Source organism: Gobius niger (assembly GCF_951799975.1).
Source record: "Gobius niger genome assembly, chromosome: 17".
NCBI classification, from domain to species: domain Eukaryota; kingdom Metazoa; phylum Chordata; class Actinopteri; order Gobiiformes; family Gobiidae; genus Gobius; species Gobius niger.
The window spans coordinates 27,675,661-27,696,591 of record NC_136868.1 but is presented as its reverse complement, the minus strand read 5'-3'; the positions used below and the strand labels follow the sequence as shown (position 1 = coordinate 27,696,591).

Sequence of the window (20,931 nt, the reverse complement as noted above, 5' to 3'; positions counted from 1 at the left end):
GAAGTGAAAATCCCATTCAGAATCTCCATAGACTTTTGAAAAAAATAAGATAAGATAAGATAAGATGATACTTTATTGATCTCACAGATGGAGAAATTGCATTCGATGAGAGAGCATCCGGCAGCAGCACCCATTCAGTGCGCACCACTCTCTTTCCACTCTTGTGGAAAGTGTTTTCATTTAGAGTTTAAATGCACAATAGGAGCCCATCAGCATTAAAACGTTTTTATAATGTTTAATTTTTTTAAAGTCTTAGATACATTTTCAATTTAAAATTGTGTGTTTCATGTCCATGAATTACACACAGCTGAATGGCTTCTAAATGCATTGTTTTTTGAAACTCTTAATTATTTTTTTATTTAGTGTATTCTGAATGGGATTTTTACTTTTGACACCAGGGCGAAGACTCAACGATGGAGTTCTACATCACACCATTACTAAATATCGCTGGAGACCGAACAGTTAAGATTGACTTTTCTCTGAAATATAGATTCATAGGGTTGTGTACCTAAATCAAGCTGTAAAAGTCGGAGGCAGTTGAGTAAAATCTCTCAGCTGTTGTCTGTTTCGAGCTCTCACAGACCCTCCTCCACAGCCCCATTGTTCACTTGAGTTCATAGTAATACAGAGCTGAGACGTGAACAGGGCGGACCGCCAAGCTAACACTGTGCTAATACAGCCTCTGACTTCCTGGTTCGCACTGGAGGAGAACACATTTTGACACACAAAAGCGATCACACATGGACTGTTTTTCTTTCACAAGTGTTGCGTTTACAATGTAGATGGAATAAATGAAGGAATAGTGGAATAATGTAGTATAGGTATTGAAAAAAGTATAGTTCAGGTACCACTACAGTAAATCAAGTCCCATTACGGTACCCAGCCCTATTTATTCATGAGACTTAGATGTTATATTCCCCACAGCATCTTCATGGAAACCCTGTCTATGCAAACCCAGTGTCTTCCCTCCATCGTTCCTTCCTTTCTTCCTTTCTTCCTTTCTTCCCTGCTTCCTGCCTGCCTCTCCTCCTCTTCGTTCGGTTCCGGAGCAAACGGAGCGAGCGAGAGAGCGGTGGGTGAATTAATAAAAGAGAGAGAAAGTAGAGCACAAGTCCCAGAGGTCTGTGGTTTCTGGGACGAAGCTTCACACACAACACTGTCCCGCGATCACCGAGAGGACACGGAAGCGAGGAGGCCAGAGAGTAACCGGCGGGGGCATTGTTGGAAAGATCCACGAGTAAATGAGCAATACAATGTGGGGAAACGTGAAATGTGAGCACAATTAAAACAAAATCTTCTAGTAAGGTGGTGGTCAAACTTTCACATCGAGTGCCAGCTAAGAAGATATTGACCTTCACTGTGCCACTAGATCTAAAACCAGGGCTACCAAGCTTTTCCTAGGGCTAAATCATGAAATCTTTAGTAGCACTGAGCTTGCTGTGAGGTGAATAAAGAATCCGTAGTGCATACAGTCTTAAAAAAGTCTAAGTGTGACAAATCCAGCTAAATAAAAATGTGCACTTGGGAAAAATGTGAACCGAATTTTAGACAAACAACAAGCGACGGATCACACAAGCATCCGTAATCCCCGAGCGAGGGATCACACGAGTTAAATCAACTTAAGTCAAAAATGCAGGGACGAGTGGAAGAACTGATGTTATTTTTAACAATTGTACTGGGAGTTCATTTGCAAACACACAGTTGCTTTCTTTTGGATATTCCTGGGGGTTCCCACTGTGCGCTCCCGCTGTGCAGTCATTCCCATTTCAATTTTCTCTGGGTTTTTACAGGCTGGCTCATTTCATTAGGCCGCTGCGACTGGGAAAAGCTGCTGCAAGCCAGGGCGACATAATACATTTGATAAATAATCTGGATTGTGAAGACATCAGAATATAAATATTAAGTAGGGGTCAGTTCAAATTGGCCCACGTCGCTTCCTGAATACCTCAGTGAGCCTCCGATGAAGCGGTGACATAACTGCAGTATCTCTGTAGCTTTAGTATTCTGCTCATGTCTCCCATGGTTCGTGAGATGGTGCTGCACATGTATGATACAAGGAGAGAGAGAGAGAGGGGGGGGGGGGGGGACATGTGAGTAGGACACCAAAGTGCTACAGGCGCCATCCCCGCTCCTTCTGAGAGGCACTGGTTAGAATGGTCTCTTTATAAGAGACACATAAAGAAATGAACACATGTATAAGGCCTGAATGAATGACTATTTTTGGAGCGGTGTATATTACATAACAGGAGCAGTGTTGTGCTTTATTATTTTAAACTTAATCACCTCTTAACTATTGTATTTTGCATTTTCTACCACTTTAAAGTGCACGTTTTAGGCATAAATGTGTCTTGAACATATAACGCATTACTGGGTACCTCAGCTGTGATATTTTACCATTTCTAACATAAAATAATGGAAAAGAACGTTTATAATTGCAGATTGTGTTGGCCCCTTTACAGGCAACATTGGGAATGATTAACAGAAACACAGAAAATACATGGTCTCATCTTAAGCAAAAAGCATGCTAGCAAATCTTGAATGCCGAACTGCTCAGAACTGGTTGAGTGGTGGTTTATGCAGTGTTGCCACAGATTACTTAAAGCAATACTAAGTAACTTGTTCACCTTAATAAATCCTTTTCGTAGTCCCTCTGGGGGGTCATACAAGTGTTAATGGGATGATTTGCAACTTGACTGCCTACAAGTCGGATGCCCCAATACATACTAATAGAATCACGAAGAAAAAGCTAACTGTGTGTTAGTGCCAATGTAAACATTTACAGCCAAGTTTGAGTGAAATAAAATATTTAAATTGTGTAATTGGATGTACAATATCCCTCTCTCCCTTCGCCTTTCCTGTCAGCGTAGTATTTACTCTCTTGCTACGACACGTGCAGTTGCACTTATGGCCTCTGGGGGCAAGAGTTACTTACTGCTTTAATAATTACTGATTTCTGATAACTCCTTTACTGATTACTTGATTTTAAAAGTAACTAAGTTAGATTACAAGTTACTTTATTAGTTACATAAATCAGTTGCTGACATCATTTGTATTTTGATGCAAATGGAAACCGGTTTTGCCAATACTCGCGTTATTGGAAGTGCATTTTAACAGCAATGTCAACAGTACTGCCATAGATTCAGAATAGCATAGTGACATATTTCCATCTCTCTCCTCCTATTGCTGTCTATGTTTAGGTCATGATGTGACCTGTCGCATACATTACGTTACTTCACCAGGTGAGAGAAAAAAGATATATAGATATATGGTTTTACTAAGGAAAATGACAGAATAGTAATAATGCATCGGTTTTATATAGCGCTTTTCTGGACACTCAAAGACGCTTTACATTGCATTATTCATACACGCCATACTTGGTGGTGGTAAGCTACTATTGTAGCCACAGCTGCCCTGGGGTAGACTGACGGAAGCGAGGCAACCAGTCTGCTCCATCGGCCCCTCCGACCACCACCAACCACTCACGCATTACATTCGCGAGGCTTCCTGGTGTTACCAAACGGTCTCCCATCCAAGTAACGACCAGGCCCTTCCCTGCTTAGCTTCCAAGGTCTGACGGGATTGGGCATAGCATAGGTGGTATTCAGTGTTTGGAATAACGCCGTTTAAAGTAATGGCGTTACGTAACGCCGTTATTTTTTCAGTAACGGAGTAATCTAATTCATTACTCTCCCCGTTGTTACAACGCCGTTATCGTTACTGGACGTAAAATGCGGTGCGTTACTATATTGATTGAATAAACTGTGTAATCCGAACGCACCCCTGAACGCACCCCTGGCTCACAGCTAGCTATTGAGGAGGCGGAGTCATGTCTCAGTCATTCCACACGCGCCAGTGGCGCCACACACACACAACAGCTAAACCGAGAATCGATGGAGCAGCAGAGATGGCGAGTCAGGAGGAGAAGGATAAATCTGATGAAAACTTGGCATTTTCAAGGTGGCGATATAAGCACTACTTCAAGTTTATTGCGAGCAAAGGCAAGAACGTACATGTAACGTGTACATTATGTCCAGGGGTGAAAAGTCTTTCGACATCCGTTGTAAGTAACTCAAATTTAATGAAGCATCTCACAACGACACACGCATCTACAAAGTTAGTGGCCAAAAACACCAGTACCTCAGATGATAGCACGCCATCCACTAGCAAAGAAGAAGGACTCGGAGCAAAGTCCCCCAAGCAGCAAAAGCTAGAACTTTCTGCCTCACAACAAAAGCCTATGACACAGGCTGAAGTTAACCGAATGATAGGCAGGTATGTTGTTGGAAGAATGTTGCCATTATCGACGGTGGAGGATGATTCATTCCGAGCCATTATTGCTAAAATACCTACGAAAGCAGGGGCCTGTGCACCATGCGCAAAGACGTTTGCTAAATACCTAGATGCCGAGTACGCCAAAATGAACACGGAGCTTAAAAAGAGTTTTGAAGAGTTGGGCTTTTTGTCTACAACTGCAGACATTTGGACTGCGCACAACCGCAGTTACCTCGGCGTGACTGCTCACTGGTTAGATCCACACAGCCTAGAGCGAAAGAAAGCTGCCTTGGCCTGCAGACGTTTTAAGGGCCGTCATACATATGACAGCATTGCTACAGAACTGTATAATATCCACTCATCCTTTAGTATTTCTAACAAAATCACAGCTACTGTCACAGACAATGGTTCGAATTTTGTGAAAGCCTTTAAAGTTTACCAGCCCGTTCAGGATGATGACTCTGGGGAGGAGGAGGAGGATGATGATGTGACTTTTGTCGACCTTCATGATGCCTTACAAGACATGAATGTGGAAGAGGATGTTGTGACTTTGCCACCACACCACAGATGTGCATCACACACAGCGAACCTTATTTCATGCTCTGATGTGGACAAGTGGCTAATTTCAAAGCCAGGCATAAAAGTTGTGTACAGAAGTGCCATCTCCAAATGCACAGCTTTGTGGAACAAGGCTAGCCGTTCCACAGTGGCTGCAGAGATGGTGGATGAAGTCCTTGAAAGGAAGCTCCTCGTCCCATGTACAACCAGATGGAACTCCTTTCATGATGCCGTTGCTCGTGTCTGTGAATTCCCAATTGCCGAGCTGAACACCATTTTTTACAATTTTGGATTGAAGGCTATCACAGATCGGGAGTATCAGTTCCTCAGAGAATACTGCACAGTGTTGAAGCCACTAACAGTAGCCCTTGACATTCTTCAGGGTGAAGACAATTGTTTCTATGGCACCCTCCTACCCACACTGGAGACATTGATCTCCAAGACCCTGAATTTGAAGACTGGCCTCCAAATCCTTGGTGACCTTCCAGAGGCTGTTGTCAAGGTAAGAGCCAGTATTTCTTCAAATACATTGAATACATTAAATATGGATTAATTGAATTATGAATTATGAAATCAAAGTAAAATTAAATGTATATCTCTTAGCTCATAAAGTAATGTGTAATGCTGTATGTGTGGGTGTGTCTCATTTCAGGCAATCAAAACCAGATTTAAAGAGGTGCTGGAAAGTGAGATTGCCATCTTGGCTGCGGTGACACTGCCCAGATTTAAACTACGTTGGCTGCGGACACAGGAAAGAAAGGACAGCGCCAAGGCAAGTCTGCTGGCAGAGTGCCGGAAAAGTGCCCAAGATGAAGACCAGCCAACAGGTACCAACACAACAACGCCCAGCCTCAGCACCGACTCAGCCCTACAGGATGAATTCTTTTCATTTGAGGAGGAGGAAGACACCTCTACTTCTGTGGAAAGCCAAGTCGCTGACTATTTAAAATCAGGAGCACAAGGGATGGACAGTCTTAACAGATTCCCAGTAATAAAGAACATTTCACTGAAATACAATGCATCCACTCCATCTAGTGCCCCAGTGGAGAGACTATTTAGCCTGGGGAAGCTGGTCTTCACCCCAAAGAGAAACAGGCTGACAGACAAGAGGTTTGAAATGCTGCTGCTTCTTAGATACAATCAGTGGTTTGAAGGGTAGGCTACATTTCTTAGTCGGATACACGACGGACACATGAATAGAGTGTTTTAGATTTGAGTGTTAGAGAGTGTTTTTTTGGATGGGTAGATACATATCTAGGAGCTAAAGTTCAATCTTTAAAAGCACTCCATCTTGTTAAACTGTTTACTTTTTTTAATGAAGATAAAGAAATACAGCAGCCTATGTCTTCCAGACTATTTATCTCTGGTTGTTAGAGTTTGATTTATTTAATTTGCTGCAGTTACTGCAAACACACTTTATACTATTTAACTGTTTACTTTTGAAGACAATACTTGAAGTACAGAATGTCTAAGTTGTCTGAGATTGAGAGTTTAATTTATTTAATTAAGAATAAGACTACAGAGCTAAACACACTTTTTTGTTGTTTAAAAGTTTACTTTTGTTGTGAACAAAACACTTGGAAGTACAGGTTGTTTACTTGACCAGTTGTCTCAGGTTGAGAGAGTTTGATTTATTTAATTTGCTGCAGTTACTGCAAACACACTTTATACTATTTAACTGTTTACTTTTGAAGACAATACTTGAAGTACAGAATGTCTAAGTTGTCTGAGATTGACAGTTTAATTTATTTAATTAAGAATAAGACTACAGAGCTAAACACACTTTTTTGTTGTTTAAAAGTTTACTTTTGTTGTGAACAAAACACTTGGAAGTACAGGTTGTTTACTTGACCAGTTGTCTCAGGTTGAGAGAGTTTGATTTAATTTGCTAGCGTTAAGTGCACTTTATATGGTGTAACTGTTTACTTTTCTTACAAAGATAATACTTGAAGTGCAGTATAAACATCTTGCTGTTTGTCGACGTGCAATAAATATCAAAAGTTATATACAAACACCTGTCTGTTCTACTCATTCAATTGATTTGTGAAGACTGCACAAAAAAAACATTGATATTTAGCAACTAAATAAACTTTTTTTTAACAGTAATACAAATAGTTACTTTCACTGGTAATGAGTTACTTTCATTATAGAGTAATTCAGTTACTAACTCAGTTACTTTTTGGAACAAGTAGTGAGTAACTATAACTAATTACTTTTTTAAAGTAACGTTCCCAACACTGGTGGTATTGCCACAACTAACAACAAGTAACTCACAGTGACTTGGAATAATATCTTTAATTTGATGACTAGTCAGGAAAAAGTAATGCATTCGATTAGTAGTCAGATTAGAGCAGGGGTCTCCAAGTGAATTTCGCTGGGGGCCAAAATACATCTGTAGTGTATTGCTGGGGTCCATAAACAAAGGCTCCAGTAAAAAATGTTTTGATTGGGAATATACTATTGAGAAAACTTTTTTCAATAAATCAACAATAATGAGCCTGACAGGACTGTAACCTCAGCTTTGTATTGCACTTTACAAGTTTCATTATTCATTCACTCAGCACGTGGTGGTCAGGGGCAGACTGTCCATAACCACGTGATTATAATGTGTTGTTTATCGTGATCTCTCACTATGTCTGTGCCCTCTGCTGGACATGTGTGGAGTTCTTTCCTTTTGTTATTTAAAGGGACTATACAGAGTTTAAAAATGTTAAAATTAAGTATTTTCCTCCCCCAACAAGTTCAAGCCGTGTCCTAATGTGTAGAATGAGCTCAGACCTGTTCACCACAACTGCCTCTAAAATCCTGCACTGTCACTCAAAAAGGTGTTGGTTTGGGTCCAAATTGTCGTCATGCACGAGCTTAATATAGAGGCTGCAGTTACACGTATGGCCTGTGGTGGCAGTAGTGAGTATAAAATGGCCAACTTGTATCTAGCCCCTTTAAGCTGCCTGCTAGTGGCTGGAGAGAGCGTTCTGGTTATTTAAAAATGAATAACTCCGCACAGGAATGGGCTAGACTTGCCTTCTTTTTAAACATACTCAGGAATGCTGGAAATTACAAACCTGTATAAATGAAGTAAAATACTACTACTGTTCTTGAGAGCTGAGGTAAGAAGTGAATTTCTCCTTGTGAGATCAATCTTATCTTTTTCAAGAGAGATGCTTTACAGTCTAGCATAGTTAAAAGCTCCAAAAAAAAGTTTGTTCTTTGCTTGATGTCCACCGGTGGCGTGCAGTCAGTCATCATGCGGTTTCATGAGGAGTCAAATTACCCAAATAAATAAAGTCTATACAACATGTGCCTGACCGCACATCACAGAACATCCCCAAAACATTGCTAAAACGTTAGGGACAAAATCACAGCAATCCCCAAGATAATGAAACTACGAGACACAAAAACATGGTGGTCTTATAGTGCTATTCCAGATGCTCAAAGTCATTTCACAAATGAGTCCATTGTTCATTCTCTCTCTATAATTGGTGGTGGTAAGCAATGGCCCTTCCAACTGTTCCCCCCAAACCACTCAATCACACACAGCTCATCCTTCCGCTCGGGGGTTTCTCAAGGTGGCATGGCCGGCTGGACTGGTTTGTTTCCCTCATCAGCTTGATAAGGTGCGCACAGGGCTATGGGGCACTCGTCAGGACAAAGATCCTGGCTCGGGATCTGAAGTTGGACCCTTGACAGCCGCCGCCCCCTTCTTCCATTGCCCCATGCAGCGACAATTATTACACCCAAGCCCCTCCCTCAAATTCCAAAGCATGGCATTCAAGGTTGAGAAATTCCCTCCGGTGTCGCGGGATAAAAGCGGCTAATAACAGTGTGTTTGAGCGTTTTCGGTGGCAAATGATAAACCCCATTGTTTGGTCTCGGCGGCGCATTAGTGATGTTGGCAGGCTGATAAACGAATGTGCCCCTGACAGAGGAACAGAGGAGGAGAAGGAAGCGAGGTAGAGAGACAGAGTGAGAGTGAGGCCTTGGCTGCGTCCCCTGAGCGAGTGCCCACTACATGGATCAGAATTACAATCCGGGTCCTGGGGGAGAGCTCCGGGCTGCGCCACTTTAATAATTCACTCCTCTGTTTGTTTGTGGCGCTCATTAATAAACTATACACACTTCCCCATTCAACTCCGCCGTCAGTGTCAGGCACAGGGGCGCGCTCCAACCCACTGATTGGGATTCCGATATTTCTCGATTGTTTTCAAACATTTTTTTGGTTCCTGTATAGTTTGCGTAGTATCAGCTGACGCAATATCCACTAAATTAAGATCAATATTAGCCTATTCCTGGTTCTGATGTGGTTTGTATTTTGTTGATTGAGTCTTGATTTTTGTTTAACATTGAATGGAACATACTGTGTTCAGTGAGTATTGCATTCAGATCATTAAATTACTGGACAGAGCTCAGTAAAAGAGAGTGGAGAGAGGGGAGAGACACCCAGCAAAGTGTAGTACAAAAAACTAAACGCAATAAATAATAATAATAATAATTTTGAAGTAAAGTAAACAAGAGGGAGACTTCAATATTTCAAGACTGTTGCTGGGATTTGCTCATTGGCACAGTGAGGTTGGACAGTGTTCATTAGCTGTGCATTAAATGTTGCAATTACACAATGTCTTGTTATGATTTCATTGTGTACAATAAGAGACCTTCATCTTTATGAATGAACGCCTTTATTGATCAAAATGACTGATTCATGAAGATGGTAGAAATTATATATATTAGATATATTAGTCCTCTGTATGAAGGAAGGTTACACTGAGACAGATTGAAAGAAGTGCGGCTAGGGCTGGGTACCGTAACTTTAACAATTTTGATGCCTATAATAAAAGATATACTATATTAGGGCTGAACGATATTGAAGTAACTTGCGATATGCGATATGGCTGTGCAATATCGCGCTAACGATATTATTGCGATATTTTGCTAAACCTTTTCAAGATGATATGTTCCACGCAAATCACAAGTAACTACGTTTTAGCAAATTGTGTCAAAACACTACATCGGGACCAAAGCAAGGCCAAAATTGAACTAAAGTAGTAAATATTTAAAGCAGTACTAAGTAACTCATGCCCCTAGAGGCCATAAGTGCCACTGCAGTTGTCATAGCATGTCACTGTATTTTACTCTTACTCATTAATTGTCCATGAGAGTAAATACTACGCTGACAGAAAAGTCAAAGGGAGAGAGGGATATTGTACATCCAATTACACAATGGAGATAATTTTTTTAACTCAAACGTGGCTGTAAATACTATATAAGTGGCGCTAGCACGCAGTTAGCTTTTCCCGTTAGCCTGTTAGCTTCTTCTTTGTGATTCCATTAGTGTGTATTGACTCCAACCCGGTGCAGGGAAGTTGCAAGTGTGGTTTTCTGGCCAGAGACACCAGGGTGAGAGGAAAGACCCTCCAATCATCCCATTAACACTTGTATTACCCCCAGAGGGACTACGGAAAGGATTTATTAAGGTAAAAAAGTTACTTCGTACTGCTTTGGGCTGGCCCCTGGACTCTGTGGAGGAGGTGAGTGACAGGAGGGTGTTAGCCAAGCTCACCTCCATCATGGACAACACCTCCCACCCACTGCACGGGACTGTAGAGGAGCTGTGCAGCTCTCTCAGTGGCAGACTGAGACACCCTCAGTGCAGGACGGAGCGCTACCGCAAAGCCTTCATCCCCACTGCTGTCAGACTGTGCAATAAGACTGTGAAGTAACATGTGCAATAATCTCTGTATCAGCTGCACTTTATTAACTCTGAGTGATCTTCTTGAACGCCGACTGTAACAAGTGAATTTCTCCTTTGTGAGATCAATAAAGGATTATCTTATCTTATCTTTAACTAAAACTGAACTTTTACACATTTCTAAGTTCAACGCATTGTTGGTTTTTGGCAGAGTTTGCAAAAAATGTGTCTAGTATTTGATGTTGCGATATATTGTGGCGTCTTGCTATACGGATATTGCATCACCTAATATCGCGATACGATATTTTTTGCGATATATTGTGCAGCCCTATACTATATACTTCTTTAATGCTGTCCTTGGACCAAACAGGCATCAAAACTTGTTCTCTTTTTCCAATGCTGGTATCGGTAAACACCTGCACACCTCTGCACCAACAAACCCGCCAGCCACCACCATTCACTCACTCACACATCATCCATATTGAACGACTGTACATGTTTCTGTACAATGAGCCAGGAGCACCGGGAGGAAAGTGCCACAGACACGGAGAGCACATGCAAACTTCACATACAGAAAGGCCTCGTCCGGATTCAACCCGGGACCTTCTTACAGTGACGCACAAGTGCTAACTGCTGTGCCACCATGCTGTTTATCATTTGTTCATTACAGTTAAGTAGCTTTATGTGTTATATATAATTTAAAAAAACAACACATTTTTAAATTACATCCTCCCCATGTCCAATAAAAAGTGAAATAACAAAAAAACAAACCAGGGAAAACTTGGTTAAAGTTTAAGCCAAATCGTAAATATATTCCAGTCACTATGTTCTGGAGAAATGACAGACTTTCTCCCTTCTAATTCTCACATGAATCACAATATTTCTACACAAAGAAGACAAGTGTTTCCCACCTTATTAAATTGAAGAGGCACATTTCCAGTAAAGTGCCAGGGCATCTTACTAACTTTGACAGATGCCTGGATGTTACAGTACGCTGCAGTGAGAGCGAGGGGAGAGGCAGTGGTAATGTTGGCTCTGACTCCACACTGTGGCCGGATGAGAAACATACTGCACCTGCGACTGCACATCAGAGCTGGGATAAGGCCTGTGCATGTCAGGGACTGAACCTGCCTCTACATACAGGAGTTTGACAGATTTGACATAAACACACAGGTTTTACTTGTCTTAAATATTGCCATAATGAAAGGAGCAGTCCGAAAGTGAGGGGAGTCTGCAGCAAGGCCCAGAGGGTGTCTTGACTTCCCACAATGCACTGCTCCAACCTACTTCTGTTTCAGCCTTTAACTGTGCTACTGAGAAGAGGAGATACATGCACGCTCTCAAGTAAAGACACAGATTCATCGAGTTTTGGAAAGTGCTGTATTCAGACATTAAAGAACAGACTTTTGCTGCACATCTGTGTGACTCATGTGCAGGTTTGTTCAGAATGTCAGTGAGCAGACAGTTCTGCCAAAACTCAAAACTATATTTAAAGTAAATGTATACAGCGAAATAACCAGGATTTGTAAGTGATTTTTCAATGGTGGTGGTTGGGCAATGATGATATTTGATATTACAGAAAAGACAGGACGTGCTGTGATTTTTGTGCAGTATTGTTTACACTTGGCATCCAAATTGGGTCTACGTATAGTGTTCTCCTTCCTGCCAGCACATCTCAAACTGTATATATACACAAATAAACACTAAATATCTATTACACACTTTGTAAGTAAATTTTGACAGTCAGACATTTACCAAACGTTCATGAAAACATGTTTTAAAAAGACTAATAAACTTGACCAAGTAGACCGGAGGACACAGAGCACAAGGCTAACAGATTTCCGGTTAGTATTTCACTGCTGATCACAGCAGAGATCTTTGACGGCCTTCGCTCTCAAATGAACTAAGTGGACCGTGGTTCACCAGCTTAACTAACCTCAAATGAACCGCCAGCTGAGGCTACAGCTGGGTCACACCGCCAAATCTTATTGAACAGCCACAAAATGGCCATAACAAGAAATGAGTAATACGTATATTAAAAATAAAGTAAGTAGTTTCAATGTATTTGTTAAGTGAGTATGTCATCTCTCTATTTCCAGGTCCAACTGAACTTTAGCCCTGGTCACTATAACAGGATTTAGCTGATTTTAACCTGATATAGAGCCGACTACAAGGCTCTTTTTAAACACCTGATCACAATATTACATTTACTCTGGACCTTCTTTGGTAAGTCTTTTCTGACATTAATTATCAAAGTATTTTTTCCGTAGCCTGCACAATGAACGCGTGTTTCAAAAACTTAATTTTGCCGGGAGAAATGGTGAGCTACAGTACATTTTTCTAATTAGGTGTAAAGCAGGTTTGGTCTTTATCTGCTGTTTTATCAGCAGGAGAAGTTTTTTACTGTGTTGTCATGGACATGAACTTCTCAACAGGACCCGGAAGAAGCTCGTTATTGTGTGTGATGTCACACTTAGCATGAGCCTCTGTGCTAATTAGCATTTGCTTGGCAACTTGGTCTAATTTTGTTATTCCAGTTACAATCCTTCCTGTAACCATTCTGATCAAAATAAATAGGATAAATTCATACAAATAATAACTGAATGAACCAATTGGTATCTCTTCTATCCATCAGGCTACCTGGATTGACTCAAATTGGGTAAATGCCTCTTTTCTTTTCTTAGGAATTTGCGGTATTTCATTTTTCTTCATTTGAGATACAACAAAAAACGCCAATGCTACAATTTTGCACTTGATCCATTTTCCAAAGTCTCTTTTCCAGTGGAGAGATCATGTTTACTCCCGATGAAAGAGCCTTGGCTCCGGCACGCCGCTTGTCCTTGTGCTCATATCTAAATGCCATCTCCACTGTCGAAGCAGTATGATACAGTGATGTGTAAGTGAATAACTGTGAGTGAGTGGGCAGCGTGACGACCGCATCCGCAACACGGTGTTACCATGACAACCCCGCCATCCCAGAGCAGCGCAGATCCCATATCTGTCCCGTGTAGTCCATACGTTATTAATTATGGACTGGGCACTGCTGGTGTTAGTGAGGAATGGATTCTTTCATCGCCGGAAAATATGCCTCAAAAGGAGAGATTTAAAAGAAGAAGATCGTAGATTATTCATCATGAAACAAACTTGTTTTGAATTAACATAAACTCAATGGAGGTTATTAAAGGATAGACAGATCATTAATATGTAAAAACGAGTAAAGTCAGTTAGTTCATACATACAGAGCCAAGAGTAACAGGTGATGAGTTTCTCTCATCGCTGAGGAGGAATTTCAGCCCACACTTCTTTGCAGAATTGGTTAAACTCAACCATATTGGAGGATTTTTGTGCTTGAACTGTCCGCTCAAAAGTCATACCACAGCATCTCAATTTAATTTAAGTCCGAACCTTGACCTGGCCACTCCAGAACTTTGATTTTGTTCTTCTTGAGCCGTTCAGAAGTGGATTTGGTCATAAGCTTGGGATCAATGTCCTGCTGCATGGCCCAAGAGCGCTTGAACTTGAACTGATGGTTGGACGTTTTTCTAGACAGCAGAATTCCTTATTCCATCAATGACGGCTCGTTGTGCAGGTCCTGAAGCAGCAAAGCAGCCCAAGACCATCACTCTACCACTGCCATGTTTGACTTTTGGCTTTTATCGCCAACACGGTTTGGATTTTTCTTTCCCATAATAAATGTGACAATCATTTGCAAACTGCAAACTGCAAATGACTGGGACTCAAAATATCGTTTTGAGTGTGATAAATATAAACACATATATGGAATCCCACCGCCGTAGGAATTGCTTTCTTATTTTGTCTCTGCTGTGTCATTCATATCTGCCAAAGACTTGTGAGCTGAAGTTAAAGTCCAGCTCAAAGAGTTACAGTCTGAACCTCAAGTCACTGTCCATCAGAAGCTCTCCAGTCAAGCCCAAAGTTTAGTAGTTTAGGTAAATGTCTTGGAAAAAGAGTCCAAGATCAGCGGGTGGGTCCCGGTCACTGCTCTGCCGTCAGCCAAGTTATTGCTGCCTTTTTTTCTTGTTTTAAACGTGTTGAACACAATCTGCACACATTTACGTAAATACAGTAAAATATTAAGACGAAAACTCAACCTTTCTTCAATATCATTCTGGCTATTAACTTTCCAGGGTGAACTCCACCTAAGTCGCATTGTTACCCAAAGACCTCTCAGCCATTTTTGGTGAGTAAAAATAGCTTAGCCTTATTTCAACCAATGTGTTTATCTGCAGCGATAATCTGCTATTTAAACAGGTAGACTATAAGTTTAACTGTTCACTATATCAAAGCGTTTCGTCTTGCCAGGCTAACACTTGTCTGATTGTAAAAGGAAACATGGTCAAGGATAAAAAATGTACTCAAAGAATTTGGCATCAGCTTAGGGCGATTGGACAGAGGCAGCTACTGAGGAGCGTTTGTGTGGGTCAGGGAGGAGCTTGCGGCTGTAGGTCCTCACCAGCCGGGCTGCTTTAATGACTTAAACACTGGGGAGGCGTTCACTGACTCATCCTGGTCCTGTAAAGCACACTCACTTCCACTGAGCGCTCTGTTTACCGTGAGCCCTGGAGCATCGAGGCATGTCACGCTCCCAAAATATACTCAGCTGCTTACCATTTCACAGACAAGGGAACAGTTCTAGAGCTTACAGTTCTGACAACCCACATTACAAGTAGTATCTAAACAAGATACTCGCTTGAGGATGTACCGATGTTGTACCGAGCCCCCTCTCAACACTCCCCCCCCCCCCATTCAATCCCATCAGATTGCAGGAGAATCCCAGGTAGACACTCAGCATAATACAAGACTTATGCTCCGTCAACTAAGAATTTTACCAAGACCTCCTACTCGCTAGCCTCTCTCCTTCAAGTCTATCTCAGACGGAAAACAAAACATAAATGAATAAGAACATATTTAAAAGTCTAAAAGAGATATTTCTCATTCGGCCGAATATTCTATTTCTAATACAGACTACCAGGTACACATACAGCTACAAAGACAACATTTGTTTTTACCCTACCACTAAAAACAAGTACAATAGGCCAGGATTAATGAGAGTGTGTTTGAGAGTGTGAGAAATGAGCCTAAAGGTACGTACACACCTAACTGTGCTGTTGCTGCAAAGCATTAAGATGTGAATGAACATTGTTTCCTGAGTCTTGAGTCTTTGCTTGTGCTTTGGTGACAGTGGAATAGTTTTACTACCTTGGAATAGTTGTACTTGTACTACCCAAACCTCGCATCTTTCTTCCCTTCTGCCTCTCCTGGATGTTTTCTCAGTGGGTTTGGGGTGTCATGATGAATCTCGTTTAAAACATGCAATCCAGTGCGTTCTTCATTGCGTCCGTGTTTTCATAAGTTTATTGAGGTGTATAATTCCTCTGATCTGAATGCCTGGGCTCGGGAAAGGCACTTCAAACCACAGCTGCCATGTTGTCATAAAGCTTTTCCTTCTCTTTTCAGGCGGTTTCCGTTTCACGGACACGCCTGTGTCTTTACGATGTAGAGGTGGTTATGTTGCTCCTATTTCAAATGATCTGTCCTTTTTCCTGAATGTGTGTTTTGGACTCCACTGCCTCCCCACGCCGCCGCAAACAGCACAATGCCTTATCCGTACCGCCCTTCCGCCACCTAATTTACAGCACTGATTGAATTTAATGCATTCATTTTTACACCATTCATTCATCGACTTGTATTGATTTTCAATACCCGCAGAAACCCATTCAAGCCAGTCAATTGTTTCAAAGTATTTTGTATAGACTTGCACACCCTTTTCATAGTTGCGTCACTCACTGCCCACAGAGCAGTATTATGAACATGCACACTGGTTTGCTATGGTTTGAAGACAGAAAACTGCAAATAAACCTACTTTTTAAAACTCAGACATGTCATCAGGTGAAGCTTTCACATCTAACACAGTTTTTTTAATGCTCTCTTAGTGATTATATAACTTGCTGTAAAGCGCATAATTTATAAATATTGATATATTTGCTTGAGATCTACTGGATTCTCCATAGGCTTTCACAGAAATCAGAAATCCAATAGTACTGCATCAGGAGGACTATGAGCCCATGGGCATAAATGTATAAAATACATTTGGAATTCTTTCATTCTTTCCTTTTTTCTGTGGTATTAAAATGAACCTCGAGCACCAAGGGTTTTCCTCAGTATCAAAATCAAGTATGACATTTTATTATCATGACAACATCATCTTCTGCACTCATAATGCCAACACACATTTGAGTACCTGTCATGGAGTATCCATGATGAAGATCACTGTGTCCAGATGTCCTTCAAACTTGTTTTGATATGATCAAACTATTTTCCCAGGCAGAGTAATGTGAATGTTTAATGTATTACCAAGTTTCTCAAAGTGCTACACTGTAGTCATGATTGATTCATGCCATACTCAGTGGTGGTAAGCAACTGTTGTAGCCGCAGCTGCCCTGGGGTAGAGTGACGGAAGCGAGGCAACCAGTCTGCGCCATCGACCCCTCCGACCACGATTACTCACTCACTCACTACATTCACCAAGGCTTCCTGGTGTTCCCGGGACGGGATCAGGCAGAGCAAATGCAGTATGGCCCTTATCAGTCCACTTGTGACAATACATTATTTTAAGTTATACTTAAGCTATTTAAGTTATAAAACACCAAGGCTATGGTGTCAAAAATTGTAGTCTGTATAAGTAGGAAAAAAAACGCCTCAAAAACTAATTTTCATGCAACATCCACTGAGTGGGAAAATTCCCTTTTCTGGAAAGTTTCCAGGTTTGCTCTGCTTACCTGCTGGGACAGAGTCTATCTACATAAACATACTAAAGAATGAATAAACAATGAAACTATGTCAAGTTAAAATGTACAAAGCAACAAACAATGTATCCAACAAATTAAAGATAAAGTTGGGTCCCACGATAGTAAAAGCTTAGGACCACATTTGTGCACAGCTATGGGAGCCCTGTAGGGACATCATGTTCTATGAATGAACCCTGTAGAATTAGGTCAGATGATGAAAAAGAATGGAAACTTACTGATTTTGATTCTTACACTTTAATAATAATAATGCCTTACACTTGTAATGCACTTTACAAGCCTGTATAATGAAGTTTCTGAAAGCGCTACACTCTCGTCATTATTCATTCATTCCATACGCAGTCGTGGTAAACTACAGCCACAGCTGCCCAGGGGTAGACTGATGGAAGCGATGCAATCAGTCTGTGCCATTGACCACCAAACACTCACTCATACACATTCACCCCAGACTTCCTGGTGTTCCCAAACGGTCTCCCATCCACGTACCGACCAGGCCTTTCCCTGCTTAGCTTCCATGATCTGACGTGCTTGGGTATAGCAGAGGCGGTATGGCCTTCCCCTGTCCCTCGTTCTGTTATTGGGCATGTTTCTCTATGTGCCGTCAGACTGTAATGTGTAAGTAAAGCACTGTACTGCTAAAGACGGGTACAGAGGAAGAGGAGTGAGGAGCTGTGTGGGCCGACTCTACCGCCGTCACCATGGAAACCAGCTGCAGCCGGTCACTACGGTACCATCGCAGGCCTCCCAGTCCAAACGGATGTACGAAGTCATAAAACCAATGCAAAGTGATCCAAGATATCAAGTAAAAAAAACAAACAAATAAAACAAATGGAAAAAAGCTTGATTCTATACTTTTTGCTCAAACACTGCCAACAAGTGACTGATTACTCAAAGCCTCAACATCCTAATCCAGTCCACCTCGCATTCCGCGGCTTTCTGCTGGAGTTGTTTGGTAAATGAGGTGATAAGCCCCGGGGTCCTCCACCTACGCCACTTTGAATTAACGCGGGGCTGATCCAGTCACTGAGGGGACAGGTGAGGTCAGACGCAACGTGCACACGCTTAGCATAGCATTCAGGGATTCATGGTGGTAGAAGAGAAGCCCCAATATTTGCTCAAGTGAATAAATTGCAGTGACCTAAATAACAACTGTAGTCAAATTTATAAAGTCGTTGGTTGAAAAAAGCTCCTTGAGATGTGATGTCTGTGCGTGAAAGTCTCGTGAAATGTATGTTTTAGTCGTGATGTAAAAGGACAGGCAATGTGGAACCTGTGATGCTTCTAAATAATACACCTGCAAAATTAGATAGAAGTAGTAAGTGATGAAATATAAGAATATGTATTGAAGTTTGAATTAGTTTAAATTAATTTATTGTCACTTACACACAAATATTTCACTCAAGTGAGAGTAGTGTTGTAATAATATCACTGAAGTACAACTACTCTAAGAAGTAGCCTACAGTTACTACAGATGGTCACAGGTTTACATTGCCTTGTCTTAAAGGAACAGGCCATCGTTTTTACATACTGAGATATGTTCTTACCTGAGCTTAGACGAGTTGATGCGTACCTGTCTGGTCTTTGTGCGTGCCCCAAGTCACGCAAAAACACCAAAGATGTTGTTAGCATTTGGCCTCTCCCAGAATATTCCTATAGCTCCAAACGGGGGTGAAGTTGGAAGCGACCACGCTCTTCCACGGGAACGCACAAAGACCAGACAGGTACGCATCAACTCGTCTAAGCTCAGGTAAGAACATATCTCAGTATGGGAAAACGCTGGCCTGCTCCTTTGACCTCTGTCTCTATCCTCTTGATTAAGCTGTTTAAAAACACAAGAAAAAAGCATGTTTGAAAGATGGCCAAAAGTACCAGTTGCTGAACCAATCATGCCTAGAAGAATACAAATAACAAAACAAAATGTATTAAAAGAATACAGGGGTTACACTGGGTTATTGAGAGTGCAATGTTTGCCTTTCAGACACTAACATGACAAGTATTAGCCAGGCTCACTGCAGCCATTAAAACGCAACTTAACAAATATTTAGAAATGTATTGTTTTGTTTTGAAATGCATTCAGGCAATAGGTGAGAGATTCAGGTAGTGCGGCTTTAAAGTAATAGTTTGTAAGTTCAAATGTTTCACAAACTTACCTCCTGGGCTTGCAATTTGACGTAATGTAAGCATTATATTATTCGTTTTTTAGCTCCTTCCTTTTGCTGATTTCGGCAAACTAATCAAGAATCCCCGGTGCCGTCACTTTGACCAGTGACACGAGCTTCCCTGTGAACCGGCCTGTCAGGTCCAATCAGGAGGGGAGGGGGGGGACTTGATTGTTTTTACTTTAAAATTTCACTCACAATCCTCGCTTTGCAATCTCACAGACTATCACTTAAATCATCAGAGAGTAAGTGACTGTCAACTTTGGTAATGCATTCCCGGCACGGCGGGCTCGGAGTGTGCGGGGAGAGCGACGGGGCTGAGGTGGAACAGCTGCTGAGATAATGAAGACAATTTAGGACCGAATCAAGCCCTGAAAATGATGCACCAACTTTCAACAAACGCCGCCCGCCGGTGGACTGGGACGGGCTTTTCATGCATAAACTCATCTTCACCTACTCTCGTCAGGTTTGTCTGGCTGAAAAAATGGAATCCAGTGAAAGGTGTAATTTTGGCACCTGTTCCCAAATGTCCCCTCAGCTGCCAAAAAAAAAAAAAAAGACAAACTAAGGTCCACTCCAGAAGATATAACCACGGCAATGGGGGTATCATGATTGAAGCTTATGCAAGTAATGTTCATGCACAATTGTATTTTCGTAATTAAGGCGAGACACTGCAGGTGAATAGGGAAAAAAAGGTATATTAACAGATATCAATTTGAAACTTTTGCTGTCGATCACTGGCATAAATGTGAGAAAAAAATACAAGTTTTCGGTCATTTTATCTTTTCATATAAGAACAAGGTGTTTCATGCCTAAAAATGCCCCAAATTTCCCATCTTTTCGGCGACGAAATCTGAATAATGGATAGAGCTACATTCAAATTTATTGTTTCATTTTATTGATGACTGAGCTGCCAAGACTTTTTCAGAGGGGATTTTGGATTTCTTGCTTAGTTTTAAAATAAGCTGTTTTTTAGTGAAAAAAAATGTAAAAATGGAATTTTCGCCTTATTTTTTGACATTCAAAACTCAATATATGGGGCTTAGGGATTAAATAATAAAAAATCCCTCTGAAAAAATCTTCCAAATATTGTTCAGTCTAAGGCTGGAAAATGTGAAGTCTTTAGGTCCTACTGACGTGGACATAGTGTCGCCACAATGACAGAAAAATGTGTTTGGAGAAAAAGGCCCTTGAAATTGCATTCTCCCATATAAGTCTATGGGGGAACATTGAATCAGCGCAATATTTAAACATGTTATTGTGAAGATTAGGCATGTTTTCTGTTTCCGGGTGAAAGCTTATATGTTCAGAGACCAATTTGGTCCAAAACCTGAAAACTGAAAAAAATGAGTTTTGCCTGCAGTGTCTCCCCTTAATTTTCCCAAAAGTCTTAAAGCAAGACTTAAAATATTAAACAAAGACCAGAAAA

General features: G+C 41.2%; 1 protein-coding gene across 1 annotated transcript in view; it reads right to left on the bottom strand.

Annotated features, from left to right (window-relative positions):
- Positions 1-20,931, bottom strand: part of lrrc7 (leucine rich repeat containing 7) — a 137,710-nt gene that overhangs the window by 115,562 nt on the left and 1,217 nt on the right. The gene's annotated exons all lie outside the window — the stretch shown is intronic.